Genomic DNA, 19,675 nt, shown 5'->3' with positions numbered 1-19,675 from the left:
AAAGAGATGGAAATAGAATTTATGTATTTATTGAAATTAGTACATACATTTTAATAGCCTTCATAAAGAGACATAGCTTTGACCAAATTACAGAGAAGAATCTAAATCCCTGATAATTCTAGTAAAAGATCGGCCTGAAATCAGTTGAATCACACTTTTCTTGTAGAGTGAAGGAATAGGTCCAGGCTAGGAAAGCAGCTAGAGAAGGCAGGCCGATTGTATCTGGGACAAAACTTTGTGGAAAATGGTATCAAGGATTAATCCCTGAACTATTGCTTTAATCATTATATGTTCCAAGAAAAAAGATGAGATTTAATTGATAGCAAAGGATTAACAATACACTTTGACTTCTCATTAAGCACCTTCAATCATCAAAATCACATGAAGACAATAGACAGGCCTACGTTTTTAGATGAAAACAAGTGTCTTTAAAAACAAGGTAATTAAGTATTCCTACAAAGGACTTCTATTTTGCTACTGCATTATACAGTTTTTTTTCTAATATTGGGTAACAAACAATGGATCTACTAGAAAGCTCTTAAAAGTCATATGTTCAATTCTGAGTTCTCTTATATTATATCATGGTATTTTTGTTTATGGTTTTAAGAAGAAATTTACTAGCTAAAATTTCTGACAGGATAATATCATCACTGTACAACTTGCTTCAATATTCTAAGTTTTAAATTATTATCTAAGTATGTGCATTAGATAGCTATAGAGGAAAAACTAGAAGCCACACTGGTGGCTCATGTGTTTATCCTAGCTAATCAGAAAGATGAAATCTGAGGATTGGGGTTTGAAACCAGACCAAGCAAAAAAAAAGTCCATTAGATTCTGATTTGAAAGTAACCAGAAAAAGCTAGAAATGGAGCTGTGGGACAAGCAGTAAAATTCTAAGCTTGAGAAAACTAAAACAAAAAAACAACAAATTCTGGGACAGAGCCAGGCCCTGAGTTAAAGCCTAGTATTAGCACCAAACAAATGAATTAATTAATTAAAATAAATTAAGTGGTCACATGTGGTGAGGCAAGTAAAATGTAACACCCATGGTGACTGGATTGTGTATTATTTTGTAATAAGGCAAATTAACGTTTGTCCTAATCACTAATATTTTATTTGTTCTTTTTTGTACTAAACCCTGAATTTAGCATGCAAGTATATGTGTGTACCTGTGCACACATGTGTGTACGTGTATATGTGTGCGTGTGCTTTTGTAATGCTGCTTGCCAATGTGGACAAGGTGAGGCTGCAAAGAGCTAACTGTGTTGCAATGTTTTTATTCATCAGTGTTCTTTCAGATCATTTCTGTGGATACACCCTACTGTATATTTTATTTGTCAAATAATAACATCATCATAATCAACGCACATACAATATTAAGTTAGATAAAAGAGACCACTTTCAGCTCTTATTATGTGTTAGGTAAGAACATACAGCTATGATTAGGTAGTAAGTTATTGCTGTAAGATGACTGTCAGTACAAAATATGAATTTGACCTCTTAAATTGGTTATACTTTTAAGATATACTCATGGAGTGAGTTTGACTGACTTGACCAAACAGGTATTACTCTCTGGTTATTCCTGTGAAACACAAGGTGGATAAACTCTGGATTTCTGTTGAAAATAACTTTCTTTGTAATATCATAGCTATTCTCACTCAGATAATCAACCATGTATTTATTAGGTTTGAATATCCCATCATATTCACTGAAAATCAGTATTGTGGATATGCTTGTTAGATATACCTTTCAAAAACAAATAAACAAAAAGCGTGTGTCACCTTCAGATTGTGGATGCATTTGAACTTGTTTTGTACATGCAATGGGATCTTCACTAATGGCTCTTTTGTGGGAGTAACTATCACAACTTTAACAAATAAAGCTTTTCGAATATCTTTTCCAATATAAATAACAACCCAAAGCGAGTCTTGCAATTTCTGAAAAGCCTTTGAATATTTTAGTATTATTTCAGTTCATTGACTATAGAGCTATAGACATTTCTGAAATAAATATTGTTAAGATCTGAAGATGTAAGTGGGTATATCGGTTTTTATGCATCATTTCATGAAAACCAAGTTTTTATGAAAGTAAATTAAATAGAATAAAAGGATATAAGTGAATTTGGTAAGCTAATTATTAGTATAACTTTGCTTTGTAGTAAGAGTTTTTTGAATGTAGGTGATGCAGTTAAATTATTTCCTTTGTGGCTCTGTACTTCAGTTAGTTTTATAATCTTGATAATTATAAGAGTGAATTTGTAGAAAAATAAAGGTATTTGAAAATGATTAGGATTAATCTTGTGTTGTGTGTCCTACTCCCAAGAAAATGAGTTATTTTCAAGTGTTAATATTTTATGATTGAATCTTCAGTATCACAAGAAATTTTGACAAAACATATGCAGTAGTTTTGATGTCTTTTTAAACCAATTGTATTCACAAGTCGGAGAGTCTTTATTTCATGCTTAGGTCTTGGTATCTATGATTTTTAACCTCTCGTTCCTAACATTAATGATAGGTAAGACTGCATTTTAGGGTATATGAAAGGTAAAATATTTATCTGGGGTCAAAGGTGATTTTTATATCAGTCTTGCTTTAATAGCATTTTAAAGTAATACGTTTCTCTCAAAATGTTTGGTACAAAAAACAATCAAAATACCTCTAATAGTAAACAACTTAGGTGAGCTATAATGTGGAAATGATTGGTCTATAAGACCTGAAGTCTGTTTCCAGCAGGAATTGGGGAGGTTATTCTTTCAGTATGACTGTGTTAAACAGAGATGAGGATCCCCAGGCAATGCAGTGTTGTCATGGGACAGAATATGATTTCTAGAATCAAGAATGTTATAGTTTAGCAGTTCCTTTCACCAGGGAGGTATAAATTGATTATGAACTTGGAGTTTTCATATTACAGTTACCTATTTCCTTTTTTTTTTGGTTGGTCGTGGCGCTTGGGTACTGTCCCTGCGCTTTTCCACTCAAGTGGAGCACTGTACCACTTGAGCTACAGTGCCACTTCTGGTTTACTAGAGGTTTATTATAGATAAGAATCTCTCGGACTTTCCTGCCTGGGCTGGCTTTGAATGGCATTCCTCAGATCTCAGCCTCCTGAGTAGCTAGGGATACAGGTGGAGCCACCAGCTTCCTGCTTAGTTTCGTATTTTCTAACAAAGATAAAGTGAAATATTATTAGAGTGTGAACAATAATTCTGGGAAATTTTCCTAGAAATAGTGGACTAAGTTCTGGTATTTTAGTCATAAATTAGAATGAAGGTGGGAATGGTCTGCAGGCTAAGATTTAACATTTGTGCAATGTTGTATTAGTAATTCCAACTCTGAAGACTTCAATATCATCATCTGAGAATTAGAAATGGAAGTAGTTCTACTTTATGGGATTATTGTGAGGATTAAATTAGATAACATAGGTAACTTACTTGGAAAAACAATCAGCATTTGATCCTTTCTACCTGTTATTTTGTCATGTGATGAATTCTAACATTTTTACCGTGATTTTTATATTGTGTCTCTTTAGGATATGCAATGTAATGTATTAACATTCATTTCGATGGTCACTTTTCTGTCATTTTGAGGGAAAAAACTGCAAAGAAAATTTCTGAGAAGGAAACTATTATTTTGACTCATGGTTTAAGAGAACACAGTTTAAGATTCAGATGTCTCCATTGTTTTTTTTGGTTTTTTTTTGAGGGGGGAGGTCCGGTCGCGGGGCCTGAACATTGGGCCTGGGCGCTGTACCTCAGCTCTTCAGCTCAAGGCTAGATCTCTACCAGTTGAACCACAGCGCCACTTTCGGCTTTTTACTTTTTGTTTATGTGGTGCTGAGGAATCAAACCCAGGGCCTCAGACATGCAAGACAAGCTCTCTTCCACTGAGCCACCTTCCCAGCCCCATCTCCATTGTTTTTAATTATATTTTTATTAAATAGTTGTAAGAAGGAATTTCCATTCAACAAATCAGTTTATAAGTACAATGGATCTTTACATAACTTTCCCACACCCTTCTAAACCTCACCCCACTTTCATTTCTTCTAGTTTCTGCATTGAATATTATACCTTCCCTCTCTTCATCCATAACTCTGTTTATTCCTTCCCTTTGACTTCCGCTCATATCTTCCAAATGATAGTTTCTTGGTATTCATTTTTTTTGAATAAAAGTTCAATTTTATAAGAAATTACACCTTTTAAATACTCTTCTGCAAACAGCATGCTTTGGTAAATACTGTTGTGTAAACTTGCATAAAGTCCTATGTTCCATATATGAGACAGAACATGTGTCCTTTGTGTGTCTGGCTCTGACTTAGTTTACTTAACATATTTTTAGATCTATCTATTTCTTTGCAAATTATATAACAGTCTTCATAATGGATGGGTGCAATCCAATTGTGTATATGTGTCCCCACTTTCTCCAACCATCACTCCAACATAAGGCATCTGGGCTGTTTTCATAGTTTGGCTACGGTAAGTAGTGCAGCAGTGAACATGGTCGTGAAAGTGGTTTTACTGTATATTTTGGAAGAATTCGTCACTATTTTTCTGGGAGCAATCCTCTAGCCAATTTTCCACAATAAGCACATCCCTCCTTTCATCTCCATCACAACATTTTGCAAGTCCTCAATAAAACACTACCCCCTACATGTCTCAATAAGCTAAAACCACACTGTGCCCATAGTCTTTCAATACATTTTTTTATGATTGTACACATAATTTAGTGAGAACCTTCTATGTACTTTTCTAATGTGGGAATGAGGGACATGACAATAGAGTAAAAGTAAAAAAAATTCAATTTAATTAGCTATTATAATATTTAAAAACATTTTCAGCTCTAACTTATAGCCTCATTTACTATTATTTTAATCTTTATTTGATTACTTCATCAATCCCCTAAATTATAACAGATGCATTAAATACAAAAGCAAAAATTGTGGTTTGATTTTGACACTCATGTGTGAGGGTGCACAACATGGGCAAATAGATAGATTGCAATCAATACCCATTATCCATTTTGTTAAATTAAGTTGGTTTTTCCACACTGATTCTCGCAATTCATACTCCATTCAACAACAAGAAACGTGACAATTCCCTTTGTTTTCCTCCTTAATAACTTTTGTTTTCATTTTATTTTACAACAAAGGTTGATTTTTCATAAATCTACTGTAGATACAAAGATATGATAAAATACTTCTAATTGTATGCATTGATATATACATACACACATCTATTACACTTGTTGTAATGATAATTTATAATTTCTGTAGCTGTATGATTTACTAAATTATTTAAAAAATAGACAGCTTATGCCTGGAATTCTGGTTACTCAAGAGGATGAGATCTGACGATCATGGTTTGAAGCCATCTTGGGCAAGAAAGTCCATGAGCCTCCTATCTCCAAACAACGAACAGAATATCAAATTGGAACTGTGGCTCAAAGTAGTAGAGTGGTAGCCTTGAGAGAAAAAGCTCAGGGACATCACACAGGCTCTTAGTTCAAGAACTACAATCCAGCCAAAAAATCTAATTTATACCTGTGTAAGTAGAATATTTCCATCACCCAAATGCACATCCATGCTCATTTGCAAGATAACTCTGTTATGTCTGGAGTACCACACAACATTATAGCTTAAGTAGAAAAGATCACAACATGGGTTCACTCTATCTCTCTCATGGTTTTTTTCTCCACTGAAATACTCAAATCTTACAATCATTCCAATTATTTAAAGTCATAGCTTTTTTCTTCAATACCCATAATAGAGTTTGCATTGAGTGTCTTGTGTCTCCTAAATGGGTGTTCTTACCACTTTGTCATGCCCCCAGCCCTAAATTACCCTGATTATTTTTCAGATAGAATCTGGCTTCCTCCTTGTGTATGATCTTAGGCTCAGTCCACTTTAGGTTATTCTTCCTGGAATTTAGAATAACTTGGAATAACAGGTGCATGGCATTATGTACAGATTTTTCTGTCGATCCTGGGCTTTAACCACTGTCCTCACAACAGTAGGCAACCATGTAGTCAGGATTCTCAAAAGCTTATCATAGCTGATTTTTTAAAAAATCTTTGCATTTCCTGCAGGTTTTTAAGTACTGAATAAATTTTTGAATGTATGTTTTTAGTTGTTCCAAACTTTCCTTTTGTTTCTTTCACTCATGTTCTTACCTAAGTGCTGAGAAACCAATTCTTCTTTCTCAAGATAATCAAGGTGAACATTATTTATTCCAAAGCAATTTCAGTAATATTTAAACACTTTCATACCTATGAATGTTATACGAATGCTAAGTGCTGAGAAGGGTCTTTTTATTTTCACAGCAGTCTTTGGAATACACAGACAGATCATGAAATATATGATGATAATAAAACTACAGATGCTTGCCAGGAGGACAAAAACTTATTATTAATTGTTTGACAGAGGCTTCCTTTCTCGTGAAAGAAATACGTTGTTTGATGCAGGATTTCACAAAATCATATAGCTAGGAAGAACCTAAACAATCATATAATACTACAGAGTTGAGGGAGATGAATTGCCCTTCTGAATAATTTACTTTTGTGTCAAATAAAATCAGGCTTGCAAAAAGAGAATAGACTTTAGAGAAACATGATCAGTTACATGTAAATAGCTGCTTAGCTGATTTTGTTAATTTGTGAGCTAATACATGGCAATAGGGTACAACATGGTAAAAAAAATAAAGAAGGTCGCATTGGTGTGTTTGTGTGTTCACGCGCACGTGTGCAGGTGCTCGTGAATGTATTCATCATTCCTGAAGCTTGATAGTGCCTGGGCAACATCCCTAAGCTTCTGTGCCCAAGGATAGTGGTCTACCACCCGAGCCACTGCTCCACTTCTGATTTTTTGGAGATAATCACATGTATTTTCACGATTGGACTGGCTTTGAACAGTGGTCTTCAGATCTCAGCCTCTTGAGTACCTAGCTAAGCTGATTCAGCCTCTGAGTAGCTAGTTAAAATTCTGACTGTCCTTTGTGCTTCACTGCTCTTTTATTCTTTTCCTGAGATAATCACAAGCATAACTCATATATATGTTTAGTTGCTTTAAAAATACTGTTACTGCTGGGCACCAGGGGCTCCCATCTCTACTCTTAACTACTTAGGAGGCTTGAGAACAGAACCCAAGCCAAAAGTTTAGTGGACTTCCTTCTCAACCTATAACTGGGTGCACTGGATCATATCCACCATCCTGCACTATCTAGAGGCTAAGATTGGAAGGACTGCAAAATCCAGGCCAGCCAAGGTAGGCAGCTAGACAAATTGGTGTGCAACTTAGGTCCATGTTCTTATGGAAAGGGAACCGCTATTCTAAAATTAACCACTGATATGATGCCAGCCTAGCAAGAGCAATACTCCAAGTTGAAATCCCCACAATTACCAACAACCAAAATATGTAAATACATTAAGATCCCAAAACTTAGTACAATCTGTTCTTTGGTTTAATATCAACTTTATTTGTGTTTGTTATTGATAAAGGTTTTACTTTGCTTCTTTCCTCTCTTCATTCTTTTTCCCTTTAGAGTTTACCTATTCTTTCTTTTATTTCTTTGGAAATTAATTATCATATTCCTATTACAATTTCTTTACACTGTAACAGGTTTACACAATGCTTTATTTTCTACTTTATTTTCTATTTTTTCCATGTTCTCTGACTCTCAGTCAAAACTATTAGGTGGATTAAAATGAAACTTGGTTCGGGACACCTTATATTCATCTTTCTCTTCTCTGAAGTGTTTCTGTTTTTTGAAACACAGTACCAATGACATACATCTCCTATGTGGGTCATCATTCTATCCCCTCTCACTCTCCTCTGCTGTGCAGTGTTATCTAAATCTTAACTCACTCCTAAATTAATTTTAGAAAACAAATATAGTCTTAGAGCAAACTAGCCTTTGAATAGATTTCTTGTTTTGAAATTACAAAAGAATTGATAATCCTTTGCATTGGAACTCATTTAAATTGTTTATCACTTATTATAATTCATATACCAAGCAAGAATAATTTTATATGATCATTAGAATAAAAGTCCAGTCCCAATATATTACCTATCATTATTCTTAATTCCTAATCATCACCTAAATATCTTATTTTTTTAATTTAATTTAATTTTATTTGAGAACATACTGTACAGAGGGGTTACAATTACATGGGCAGGATAATGCATACATTTCTTACCAAGCATTGCAGCCTCCTCCTTTGTTTACCCTTCACCTCCCTTCCCAGCCTCCCCCCTCCCCCTCACCCAATCATTCCCCCCTCCCCCCCCACACCGACATTGTAAAGCTCGTTTTTGACATGACATTTTGTACTTCTCATTGTTGCAACAGGTCCACCTGAATCCTTAAACAACTTGTTTATCCCCATCTCCTCCACAAGTTATACTGACATCAAATATAGTGAAAGCGGGGGTTACACTGTGGGGGAGGGACATACAAAGCAACAAAGAAATAATCTTATAAATGCGTTAGAAACACATGCATGAAAAAAACATTAAAATACATATTTAAGGGTTCGTTTTCCTAACATCACATTATCTGACCTTTTCCACTTGACTCATACATATGCTAGATATTGCAAATAAGGGAAACCATGGGACCTATGTTTCTTTGGGCCTGGCTTACTTCACTTAATATAATTTTTTCCAAGTTTTTCCATTTCCTAACAAATGGGGAAATGTCATTCTTTCTGATGGAGGCATAGAATTCCATTGTGTATATATACCACATTTTCTTGATCCATTCATCTACTGAGGGGCATCTGGGTTGGTTCCATATCTTAGCTATGGTAAATAATGCTGCAATAAACATAGTTGTGCTGGGAGCTTTAGTGTGGTCTTGTTTGTAAACATTTGGGTAAATGCCCAAAAGTGGGATTGCTGGGTCATAGGGGAGTTCTATGTGAAGTCTTTTGAGGAACCTCCATACTGCTTTCCAAAGTGGTTGAACAAGTTTACATTCCCACCAACAATGAAGTAAGGTTCCTGTCTGTCCACATCCCCTCCAGCATCTGTTGTTGTCACCTAAATATCTTAAACAATCTAAATAGTCATGTCTTTAACATAGACGTAAATATTCTATACTTTTACTTAACATTTTCCAGGGGCATGTATTCATGTTTCTAAGAAATGTTCACAGCAGTTAAAATTTGCTTTTGTGAAATTAATGTGATACATTTTGTTGTTGTTGTTGTTGTTGTTGTTTGCAAGACTTTGGCATTGTTCCCAAGGGTTTTTATGCTCAAGGCCCGTACTCCACAACTTGAAGCACAGAGCTAATTCCTGTTGTTAGTGATTAATTGGAGATAAGACTCTAACAAGTACTTTTCTGTCTGGGCTAGTTTCGAACACAATTCTATGATCTCAGCACCGAGAATAGCTCTAATTATAAGAGTGAGTCACTGGCACTTGGTTTGTTGTATTTTTTAAAATTTTAATTATGTTTTAAGATGTATTTTTCACTATAATGTACATCATTCTACACAGAAATTTAGATATATGTACATATTTCTGATGACAAATAACCTCTAAAATGTATATCTTTCTGCACATAACATATATATATATATATATATATATATATTTCTGAAGACAGATTCCCTCTTAAATTTTTATACTACTATTTTGACCTTTTTTCATTGCAAAGATATACAGTCTTTATCTAAAAGTTTCCGAGAATAAAATAACTAATACTTGATTTTAAAGTAGAGTTTATTACTTTAAAGGAAATTTTAGATATACACACGACATTGTAGTAACATTTACAGTATATCACTTGAAAAAAGTTCTGTTCAACCTCTTAAATATTTGTTTGTAGTGGCAGAAAGAGAGGAAGTTAATTCATACTTGTTAGTAATTTGAAATGCTTCAAAAATCTCTTCCATAATTTGTTATAAACACATAGTCAAGCTACCTGATATGGTTTATTTTTTTTCTTTATTTGTTCAAAATTTTAATATGGATGCATGCACAGTGGTAACATTAAAATTATTAATCCAAAGACAAATAATAGCAAAGTCATAGACACATATCAGACTTTCAATAATTAGCACATATGATGCTAATAATAATTTTGATGAGGATGATGACCACAGTGTAGCCTGATGATGACTTATTTTTATTTCTGCATGAAAAAATTTGTGATTTCAAACCAACAAACTGAATTTGACTCTTTCCTTATTTGTAAGGTAAGGTGGAAAATGTAAGGACTCTTCACTTTTTTCTTGCTGTAGAAGTCAACAAATATATTCTCCAATATTTCTGGTAGATTATATCCATTTACAGATAAGAAATGTAATGCCAACAGTCAATGTAGTGAGTAAATAATGATACTAGAATTTGTGTCTGAGATCTTCACTCTGTGTGCTTACATGGAGAAGTAATTTGGTGATGGAGAGGAACAATATGAAAAGTGTATGGGGAAAAAGCATACTATGTAAGTGGTTGTTTTAGGACTAGGTGACACATGATGAGTATTTGAAACAGGCCGGTTTCAGGGGCATAAAAAGGAGTACATGGAAATTATATTAGTGACAGAAACAGAAAATCTTCATCATTCATCTTATCTAATGGACGGAAGTAGGAGGGTAAGAAGAAATCTAAAGTGCTTCCATGTCTCTGGCTGGCAACCATGTTAGTAATATTCTTGGTGATAAAGAATACAGGTGGAAATGATGGATTTAGAGGGAAAAATTCTCTGACAGTTCTAAAATTTATGTTAAACAGATGCATAGGTAAGACTTTTTAGACATCATTAAAATATCCACGACCATTAATATGAAAAAGAATAATAAAATCAGGGGTATTATTAAACGGAAGAGTAAAAGGAAAGTTCTGACACGAATGTGAGCAATGTGAGCATCATAGTGGACAAGAATAGAAGAAAGAGATAAATAAGGAAACAAGAAAGTAATAAAATCAGATTTACAGAAGTAAAGAATGGAACGAATTGTCAGGAAGATATTGAAGGAAATACGCTATTTGGATTTGAAAACTAAAAGGACATAGATAAGTTCAATAAGAACAGTGTTTTGGTGAAAGTCAGATTAATAAAATTTTGAGATATGAATGTGAAGCCATAAAATTCTGGATCCATGAATTCAACAGATCCTGTTGATTTTAAATGTTGGGACCAAATGCTTTTATCGTGACCTTTGAAGAATTATACAGACATAACTGTCATGATCTTTACTTAGAGGAATTCTGTGAATATTTTTGAAGAGTTTGTTTAGACATGTGATTATAGATTGAGCTGCAACACAGATAAGACTAATTTGTCTACAGATCCAATGAGTGACCCATGTATCCACATCAGTTCGGGATTTTATTGAAATATCTTTAGATATGTTTGGATATTTTATCAGCCTATTCATTATAAATGTAGGACAAGTAACACTGATGTTACTGATGTTACTGAACAGTCCTTGAATTGATTCTTCTTTAGAATAGAAAATGCCTTATTGACACATCATAACTGTCATATACTCTATTTAAATCTAGTTCTTGTTAGGGATATCTCAATGCTGAAATAACCCTGTCAATCAACATGCCACAAATTCTTATATGTAGGAAGTACTCTTATAAACTTCAAACGTTTATTCAATGGAAGAGTTCAGACATTACCCTCCCCACGAGGATTAAATGCCTAAAAATTTAAGACATTTTGCTTTAATGCCTTTCTTTCATTTTCTCATCCATAATTGCAAGGAGGGAAGTATTCTGATGTAACAATAATACAATGGTGACTTGTATTAACACAACATCTAGGATCTAGTGTTAATTCGGATACTTACTAATAAGCTCCAGGTTTTGTGGATATTTATATTTCTCCTGGGTAAACTAATGAGCTCCAAGAAAATGTCCCTAAGGAACCTTTCAATTCTAATATCACTGTTTGTCTCAAAATGCTTTAAATTCTACGCCCTCTAATGTGGGCATAGGCTTATAATGTGGAACTTTTCTCCTCAGAGAGTGAGTACTACTCTATTGCTTAACATGTACAAAGTAGCTTAATACATAGACTGGGCATGTGCAAACAAGAAGTGGTAGTTGAACAATGTTCTTAGCAGTTTTTACAGATGTAATGTAAATAGAGCAACTATGAACTCAAAAGGAATGTGCAAAAAAGACAAAGGTACAAAGTAGAATGTGCCAAGGAAATGCTGAAGTATAATTTCAAATTATCTGCTCAAGTGTGAGGGTGTGTGCAAAACACAACTTCAGAAAATTTAGTTGGATATCTTGGGAGAAAAACTGCTTTAAACTATTCTGGGATAATTGTACAAGTAGAAGCCCCTTAGTCTACTTCTAATCAGCCACAACATCATCAACTTAGCTACTATTTTCCAAGTGCAAAGTGAGAAAAAGAAGGCCCATCATAGTTAGTGTTCAGGTTGAAATAACGGCAATCACATAACTTTTTTTATGTATTCATTTATTTTGGAGCATTAAAGTAGGAAAAAGCCAAATAAACATTTTGCATGTACCTAAATTAAGTGCAACGTATTATATTGGTCTCTTTTTAACTTGGAAGTTATAGATTATGTCTTTTATACTCTAATTTGGGACAATGATCTGGTGTCAGTTATTTTCTTCTCTTCCTCTTCTTTTGCCCTTCCACTTACATAATTATTATTTAAAGAGACATACCTGAGCTTACATTTCTAAATTATTGAAAATTATCTCCACTACTTCAAACTTCTGGCAACCTCCTATATCTTTATCAAGGGAATATTTTGACACTACCATCTTTATCCTATATGATATTGGATATCTTCCTGCCTAATTCAATGCAAGATATACATAGACTCATCCAGATATCTCAACACTTGTGCCACCATAAAATCCTGCCTTACGTAGAAATCATGATTTTAGAATATCTGGGGAAGTGGAATCTCTCATTTTTGAATGACCCTAACTGATACTTGCTGGAGCCTGCCAGCAACGAAAGGGAATCCTGAATTAGGGAGCGAGGATGGAAAAATAAAGACATAAGACAAAGGATGGGGTCGGGAGGTCTGCAGCTCAAGACTGCAGCACCGTTTATTTTTAACTCTCCTTATTATATACTATTAGAAGTCAAGAGGTAACCTAAGGTCACCATAGTGCAGAAAAGCAAGGAAAATTTTAATAAAAACTAGGTGCAGATTGAAACAAGACAAGGTCAACTGATAGAAAGTAAAACAACTATACAGACATAGCAAAGCAAACCCGGGCACCTGGTGCTTTTCATGAAAGCCAGTTCCTTGTATGTGCCTTCAAGTGAGCACAAGGGTCAAGATGACCTTGGAGCTTTACTGTCGGCTCCCAACAGATACTTACATGCAATCATGTTTTAAACCAAAATGCCACTCAGTTGATGAACGAATTGACAAAATGTGGTATACACACACACACACACACACACACACACACACACACACACACACTCACGGTGGAATTCTATGCTTCTAATTCATAAGGAAATGGAAAGACTTGGAAATATCCTACTAAGTAAAATAAGCAAGACACAAAGAGATTCCATGGTTTCCCTCATTTGTAATAAGTAGGAAATGTCTAGAATAGTCCTAGCAAATGAGCCGAATGTCTCAATAGTTAAATATATATGACCATATAAGATAATGCCTAGCATAATAAACTCCTAGATATGGAAACAGAGGCTTTACTTTGTAGTTATTGTTTTTAATGTACAATGTGACTTCTTTTTTCTTTGTGTTTTCCCCTATGGTTTATCCTCTGCTGTATTTGATTTCGGGATCCTGTGTATTGTATATACATATATCTTAATTTGGCAAGGGAAGAGGAACAACACAATGCTAGACAAATGGCAAAAGACAAATCAGTGCAATAGCAATACTCACAAGACTTGATGGAAATTTACATTACAACTTGTAAGGAGTATTGGGGTGAAGGAAAAGTATGAGAAAAATGAGGGAGGAGTTAAAAAGTTCGACATGCTATGTATTTACTACCTTCCAATTACTGAAACCCCTTCTATATATCACCTTCACAATGAAATTAAATTAAAAAATAAACTACATGAAATATAATTTCACTGTATTGGTATAGTAAATATTATTCTATATGTGTTACCTTTTTTAGAAAATGAACCTTATTTGTCTTCTAATTTGTATTAATTACCCCTTTCTTTATCAGAGGGTCATCAAATTGAATGTTATCAAAGTATACAAAATTTTCAGAATATACTTGCCATTATTTTGAAAAAACACATTATTTTAGTATTTTCACACTAAAACAGAAAACAGTTCAGTTTCAACATTCCTATGACTACTAACTACTCATTTTCAAATTCTGAACATGCCATCCCAGAGACATTCAAAACAGTACCTGTTTGTATTTTATTCTGCAATAGAAGAAATTTCCAGTGGGGGGAATACATATTTAAAAGTCAACAGAAAAAATAGCCACATTCTGATAGAAGATCAAACTATGAAATATCTATAATAAATTCCTCAAGTGTAAACATATATTCATCAGAGTAAGCTATTATTTCTATGACCACCAATCCTAAATTTTTATGCTATAAAGTCATCATAGCCCAACAGTTTCCAACTTGTAAGGTGGACCTTAAAATTTCCTAAATTCACATCAGGACTAGCTTATCATTATTGTGAAAAAATACTACACTTCTGCTAATGAGATGCCCTTCCTATTGGGGAAAGAACACTGCACTAAACTTTGCTGCCTCACTTTCCCCCCAAGTGGTATTCCTGAGATCAAAACACTTGCAAGTATTATTTATAGCTATATTTTTATCTATCACAGATATTCAGAATATCTGAATATGAAGATCTGAAGCTTATGGTTCAAAGCCCACCCAGGCAGGAAGGTTCATTAGATTCTTATCTCCAATAAACTGCTTACGAAAAGCCAGACACAAGTGGCACTGCTGTTCAAGTGGAAGAGCAGTAGCCTTGAGCTAAAACAGGCTCTGGGACAGTCCCCAAGCCCAGAATTTAAGCCCTAGGACAAAGCAAACAACAAAAACAAAATAAAAATAAACCCCAAACCTAGCATTTTTCTCATTGTATACAGAGGTATGTAATTAAGGAAATTTCTTCCTGTGTAATATATAGGTAGAAGAAAAAGTATGTCACACAATTACTCTATTCATACCACGGTGCACCAAAGTCTCAAAAAATTCCTCTTTTTATAAATTTATAAGTTAATATCATAAATTTGTTGGCAACTTTTCCTAGATTATTCACATTCTCTTTTTACACGGGAACTGTTGCAATTATTAACTAAGTTTCTAATTATACCTCACTTGAAAGAATATTTTAGGCAAATAGAATGCCAGAATCATTTGTGAATTTGTGAATTAAATCTTCTATCCTATAGAATATGAAATACAATATGAAATAGAATATTAAATTACAAAGAAAAATTACAAACAAAAATATTTATTTTAAATCTAAATTCTAATTTAGTCAGGTCTACAAAGTCCTACATTAAATGAACTTCGCTATTTCTCCAGGATTAATCTTTTGTAATCTTTCATCATTTCTTTGGAATCCAATAGAATGATGCTTACCTTTTCAAACTTTTGGTTGGGAATCATGAGCTATTTTGCATCTAGGCATGTTCTGTAATGAAGGGAGCATTTAAAACACAACTGAGGATTATATATGAGTTGCATTTCAATAGGAAACTCGACTTCTCAAAACATAATGACAAAATTAGCCCAAACTTGCAACTGTGTATTCCTTTCCTATTTTTTTTATTCCTTTCTTGGTTTTATTGAGACAAAATTATGTTACCTAGTTCAGGGAAGGTATCACTATGTAATTCCACTATCTAATCTCCTGTCTTATTCTGAGTGCTAGAATTCCAGCCTTGTGTCTCATTGTCCTACCATACTTTGTTGGTTTATTTAATCTTGATATAGACTAGCATTTCTGAACTTCTCTGATAATATTTTTCAAAAGACTGTTGGCTCAGAATGTTTATGTACTATTTTCGATGATCTTCTAACATTTGACACAGGATATGAACATTTTCAGATGCACCTGCAGGTGTCTCTGATTCATTCCTCCATGGATCAAACCCCTTCAATAATGATTACTTGACTTTCTTACTATCTCTGGTCCCTAACTATGTAATATTCTCAAGCGTTTTTGGGAAATTTCACTTGAGGACTTTTAAATATTAAAAAATTATCACTTGATTCTAGTCTGAGGACATATTTTTTATTATTTTCTAACATTTCTACACATTCTGAAAGTTGTTTCATATGTGTGTTTGCACATATAAGTGCCTCTGTGTGTATGTGCATGTTTGTGTGTGTATATGTGTGTGTGTGTGTGTGTGTGTGTGTGTGTGTGTGTGTGTGTGTAAAAACCTCAAGCTCTTATTCAGATATCTTGCTCATTACTAGTATTCCATCACATGAGCCATTCTTTCAATGCAGCTTTTGGCTGGTAATTATAAATAGTGTCTCAAAGACTGTTCTCCCAAGCTGGATGCAAACTGAACTTCCCAGACTCCTTTACATTCTTAATTTCTATTTTTCCAAGAGTATCAACTTTTAAACTAGAAACATTTTTGTGAGTGCAAAAGCTGTAGCCCAGATTTTTAACTCGAGTTCATATAAAGATAGAGAAACATACACATTACATATACTGAATGTACACTGTTAGAAATGTGATGTTAAGCGGGATCCTGGTGGCTCATGCCTATAATGGTAGCTACTCATGAGACTGTGATCAGAGGATTGCAGTTCAAATTCAGCATGAGTAGGAAAGTTTCTGAGGCACTCATCTCCAATTAACCACCAGAAAACTGGAAATAGCACTGTGGCTCAAGAGGTAGAGCGTTAGCTTTGAGCTGAAGAGTGGAGGTCCAGACTTCAAGCCCCACAACCATCCAAAAAAAAAAAAGAAAGAAAAAGAAAAAGAAAGAAAAAACAGAAAAAGAAATGTGATCTTAGCCACCAGTTCATTGCTAGTATAATTCCTGCTTTCTCAACATGGGCTTTTTTTTCCAATTAAGTCCATGCTCTTATATCTGACTTGCTTGGAACCAGAATTATTCTTCCATTCTTTTTACAAATTTGCATGATTAGCTACCATGATTTAGAGTTAGTAGATGAAAGAGAGTGGCCTCATCTTTCATGTTTCATTAGTAGTAAGGCTTTCTCTATATCACTCCCATAAATCTACATACTGGCCTTGGCTTTATTGTTTCAAAGTTGTCTTATTTGCAGATTCTTCTATTGTGTATTGGACCATTATACTTAAACAAAGAACTTCTCTTTCACCTATCATTCTTATTGTATCTCCTACTATTAACTTATGTACACTTGGGAAATAATGAACAACACACACACTCACAAAAAAATGTTTCTGAGAACCTTCTTCCCAATTAAAATCAGTCTTAATTTACAGAGCATAGGAAATTTCAACTTAATGTACTCCCGGATAATTTTTCATGTTTTTTATTTTGAAAATGATGTACAGAGGGTTTAGAGTTACATATGTAAGTTAATAAATACATTATCAAATGAACATTGTTACCTCCTCTTTGCTTTTCCCCTGTCATCTTTTTTCTCCCCACCATCCAAACTCCCCTCTCCCATCCCCAAGTTTTAAAGTTAGTTTTCAACATAGTGTCTTGTTCATCTCGTTGTTACAATGGGTCATACTGTATCCTTGTTTTAGCGTTTTATTTCCCTTCCCCTCCCCACATTAGAAAAATGTATATGCAAGGTGCAGGTTAACAACATCAAATACAGTGAAAACAGGTGTTACACCATGGAGGAAGAAAATAGAAGAGAAACAAAAAAATCACATAGTACATTAAAAACAATGACAAAAAAAACAAGTTGTGTCCCTATGTTGGGGTTCATTTTACTTAACATCATCATATATGGCCATATGTACATGGGTAATGTCTTATAAACCATGACAATTCCATATTTTCTCGTTACTAAGTTGTCTCTGAAACACGTATTTCCTCATGTCCGAAGATGTACTTATGCTTTTTCAATGAAGCCAGAAAACATTCATGTTACCGTGAGTAGCACCAGAGATTGTTCTTGGAAGTAAGTGGAAGGAGCTGTTATGGGAAGCGGATACTGATTCCAAGAGAGGAAGTGAACAGAGGGAAATGGCCAAGTTCAAGTTAATTTGTGCTGTCCTTTTCACTGTACAAGAAAATAATCCAAAGCTTGAAGGAAACTGTTCCTGACTTGTTCCAGTGTGTTCTTTACTCATATAAAACTTTTCTGTAAACTTCTAATTGAGAGTATTACAAAAGGAAACAATATGCCATTTGAACACCAGCATAGAAAAATAAAGAAAATAACTTTGTTTTAAAGTATTCTACTTCAAAGAAACAAAGACATGAGATTTTAAATTGACTTCTGAATGGATATTTAAATCCTGAGATGATTCTCTTGTTGCAAAAGTCAGTTATCCATTCCTTTAATCTGGTCCTGAGTTCGCCATAGCAATGAGGATTCCAAAAAGCAGGATCCAGTGAGTATGATAAGCAAAAGGAGCCTCTTCTCAAACCACTACTGTAAGGATGGTCCCAAAGAAATATATGTTTTCTTTGTTTGCTTCTTCATTCGTTTAGAGTTTTCTGAATCTGGGGCTTGAACTCAGAGGCTGTACACTGTCCCTGAAAAGTTGTCTTTCTTGGCTAATAGACCCAGTTGTCTTTCTTGGGTGTCTTGGGTCATGTGACTTACTTCAGCTTACAATAATGAACCAGAAGTGGTCAAAGGTTATTTCTAGAAGAATATTTCTATCTCCTTGTCTGGGTCTATTAGCGGGCTTCTTTTCCCTTAGCTATAAAAATAGCATATTTCCAGAGGGAGACTTCTTTCAACTTATGTACTGGAAGAATATAGAATGTGAAATTGAGGCAAAACTCATATACAGCAACATAAATATAATACAGCAAGAATTAAGCTAATATTAGAATATAATATTACGATGTTAGTTTCTTACCATCTTGTATACCTTTCAGATAGTTGACTATAGCACACCAGAATTTAACAATTACTAAACAAGAACTAATCAAAAGGATAACACTTCCTGCTTGATGCTATTACATTTTTATTTTATAAATAATCATTCTCCATGTGATCACTTGTGGGGTTATCTTTTTCTATAAATGTGTTTAATCACTCTAGACCACTGTATCTAATATCCACAATCATTATCCAGAGCTTGGGATTGAGATGAGGAAGAAAAAAATGTCGAAATTTCTCCTTCTCTTTTCCTCTTCTCCTTTTTCTAGTGTGAATTCTCATACTTTCTCCAAATTCTCCTATTAATAAAGGAAGAATGGCATATTGTGGATCTCAAGCAAAAGGCTTTAAAGCCAGAATTTCATTCTTTTAGAAATAGATGAAGTAAATCAGAGTGGCTCAAGGAAGAATAAAAGCAATATTTTCCCCTTTCTGGCTTCCACAATAAAGACTGAATATGACTAAATATCTAAGAAACAATTTACCTTGGCTAATTTTTTAAAAATGTATTTTTAAATAAATAATAATTTTAAAAATTAAAGGCATTTATAAAATAAGTAGTATATTGTTATTTGCTTTTGGGAGGCATGAAATAAGACTGCATTAATATTGTGTGAGTTGAAAGGCTAAATTTTATCAGAATTTAAACATAATGAATAATCAATGATTCTA

Source organism: Dipodomys spectabilis, unplaced genomic scaffold (genome assembly GCF_019054845.1).
Source record: "Dipodomys spectabilis isolate Male_0828 unplaced genomic scaffold, ASM1905484v1 ptg000516l, whole genome shotgun sequence".
Taxonomy (NCBI): Eukaryota; Metazoa; Chordata; class Mammalia; order Rodentia; family Heteromyidae; genus Dipodomys; species Dipodomys spectabilis.
The sequence above is the reverse complement of the archived record's forward strand: the minus strand, read 5'-3'. Positions refer to the sequence as shown.